The sequence below is a fragment of the Schistocerca nitens genome, chromosome 1 (genome assembly GCF_023898315.1).
Source record: "Schistocerca nitens isolate TAMUIC-IGC-003100 chromosome 1, iqSchNite1.1, whole genome shotgun sequence".
NCBI classification, from domain to species: domain Eukaryota; kingdom Metazoa; phylum Arthropoda; class Insecta; order Orthoptera; family Acrididae; genus Schistocerca; species Schistocerca nitens.
The window spans coordinates 888490576-888493909 of NC_064614.1; positions in this window are offsets into that span (position 1 = coordinate 888490576).

Sequence of the window (3334 nt, forward strand, 5' to 3'; positions counted from 1 at the left end):
GACCAACTTCTGTTAAAAAGTTCTTAACAAAGGCAGCAGACATAGTTTTAGCAGTAGCTTTATGCAAAGGTGTGACTGAAACAAATTTCGATGTGACCTCTACAACTATGAGAATATTAAAGAAGCCTTGTTTGCTAGTAACAATAGGACTGAATAAGTCAACGGCTGCTAGATGATATAATTTCACAGGAACGATTGGATATAACTGAGCATAAAAGGAAGATGATGTTGTCTTGGCTTTCTGGCAATATTTGCACTTCATAAGAACACGATGAATGCGTTTCTCCATATTAAGAAATAAGACGTTTGACGAAGAATTTAAGAGCATTTGCGGGCTCCACAATGAGCATAGCTGAGATGTACGTACCATGTAAGTTCGTTAACTAGATGCTAGGGAATGCAGACAAGCCAGGTAGAAGTGTCAGGCATTAACCGTTTAAACAACATGTTATTCCAAATGAGATAGTAGAATGATAGAAGGTTTGATTGTGTCACCACATTGCTGTTTGATGTCTTTCCATGTTGGATCCTTGTCTTGCTCTTTAGCAATGTCAGTCATTGCCGAAGAAATGAAGTTTTCGAAAGTTACCTGTTGAATGTATAACACACTGAAATTGGCGTGACAAAATTTTGTTGAAGAAGCAGACAGAGTACCACCAAGTGAACCAACCAGCGGAAATATTTTCAGCACCGGGAATAGATGACCGTAAAGCGAAATTCTTGTTAATATATAGCCCAATGAAGTAAACGCTCATGAGAAAGTTTTGCTGACAGAAGAAATTGCAACGCTCTGTGATCAGTATAAATCTTGGTATGTCTGCCAAATAAGAAGTGACAGAATTTGGAAAAGGCCCACACGACAGTTAAACATTCGAGTTATGTTATAGAATATAGCTGGAGACAGAACGCTGCTACCGAAAGCAATGATTTTCTTAACACAATGCTGTCTTCTTCCATCTCTCGAAACAGATAGACACCAATGGCCATTTTAGAACTGTCAGTGGACAAACAGAAGTCATGCGAAAGATCAGGATGAAAAAGTAGAGGAGTGTTCAATAAAGCATGTTTCAAATTGACAAATTCTTGTTGAGCTTGTTCGTCCCAGATCCAGTTGGAGTTTTTGCCAGTAAGTTAGCACGAACGTGGAGTATCGAGAACCTTGTAGTGCACAAAACGACGGAAAAAATTGACCAAACCGAGAAAGTTCTGACTTGACATTTGGATGTGGGTGCAGTGATGTCACGGATAGCTTGCAACTTATCCGGGTCAGGTTCAATGCCAGAAACAAATATGACATGACCTAAAGATATGATGTTAGATTTGTCGAATTCAGATTTGCTCAGGTTGACTGTGACACCATGGTCAGAAAAGACGTGTAACAAACAATTCAAGGAATCACTGTGCCCATCCTAGGTCTTTCTGGATATGAGAATACCATCCACATAAGTGGTAGTCTGAATTTTTAAATGATCCGGTAAAATAGAATTTAAACCTGTAATGAATGCTGCAGACGAAATGTTTAATCCAAAAGGTAGTTTACGGAACTAATAGCATATGCCAAAACAGAGAAAGGCTGTATAATTGCAGCGGTTAGGGTGCAATTCAACCTGCCAGAAACCATATTTTAAATCAAGAGAGGAGGATAATTTCTGAAGAATCTCTTCCATGGTTTGCAGTCTATTTGTTTCCGGTATTGTAATGTTGTTAATTTGTCTCGATCGAGAACAAGCCTCAGTGAACCGTTTTTCTTTCACATAACATGAAGCGGGCTGTTGTAAGAGCTGGCTGCCGGCTCGAAGCATGCAATTAATTCCTTCTTTAACTTTCTAATGATAGACAAAAGGAATGGTGTAGTGTCGTCCAGCAAAAGTATTGTGTGGCTCAACTTGAAATCCATGAAGAAAACCAAGAATAGTGCCAGGTACAGTATCAAAAATATGAGCAAGAGTTTGTAAGATTTCTCGTAATTGTTGTTTAAGAAAATCAGAGGTGGCTTTACAAATGTCAACTTTGTTCTAAATCGTGTCGAAAATGTCAATTACAGTGCATCAACGTTGTGCTCACAGTACGACTCATCAGAATAAAATTGTGAGTGTACCAGTCGGTATTTCTATTTGAAGAAAGAAGGTGCAGGTGATTTATTAATTTATAATTTAAAGATATCATATTGTCATCGTTTTGTAATGTAATGCAAGAGTTGTTAAATCCAGCACTGCTTTAAGTCTGTTTAAGAAATCGTTGTCTAGAATGACTTCAGTTGTTAATAATGGAACGATAAGAAAGTTGGTGAAAAATTTGTGAGCTTGAGTAGAAATTGTGAATGAGTTTGAGATTTAACTTCAACGCTTTTATCAAGTACAGCTACATTTATTTTGATTTTATTAAGAGGTAACATCGGTCAATAATCATCAAAATTGCAGCGGTTGAATGCTGCAGAACTCTTGAAAGTAACGGGAGAACCAGAATCCAGAACTGCTTTTAATACTTGTTTGCCAACTTGAATGATAATAACAGGATGATAAAAATGTTTCAGTGGCTGTTCAGTTTCACATAACAGTAAATCCCTGATGTCTCCTAAGAGCATCATACACTCTATAATGTGTGTAGAATGTGATGTATCCTGTGTTGGCGCGTCGTCCACATCATCTGATGCCTGGTCTGTTAGTCATTGATGCGTAGCGTCTGCACTGTTCGGTGCGTTGGCAGATGCGACTTAATGAAATGAAATGTCGTGTGGCTAGGTCTCCCATCGGTTTGATCGGTCACCTGGTGCAAGTCTTTTGAGTTGACGCCACTTCGGCATCGATGGGGATGAGATGATGAAGACAACAGTCCCAGTCCCTGAGCGGAGAAAATCTCCGTCCCAGGCGGGAATCGAACCCGGGCCCCTTAGAATGGCATTCCGTCGCGCCACTCAGCTATCGAGGCAGACATGCGACTAAATGACTTGAACAGTGCTGAATGATTTTGATTACCTTGACGTGGATGAAAATGTGAGTCTGTTTCATTTAAGCATAAAGACTGGTTGTTATCAGAGTGCCTTTATTCCTGAAATTACGATTAAAATTTCTATTTCTCTGGTTATTCCCATTGTGAGTTTGAAAATGCTGGGCATTACCATAAGAGTTTTGCTTGTACAGCTGTTGTCTTTAACTACGGAAGGTGTTCCAGTGTATAAAATTATTACTAGAATCATTTTGTGAGAATGATTGCTGCTGTGACAGCTGTTGCAACAAAGGCTGTTGTCCGGAATTAACATATTGCTGACTAGACTGTTGAAAATTGTGATTCTGCTGTTGATAGTTATTAGGAAGACTTTGCTTCTGCTGAAAAT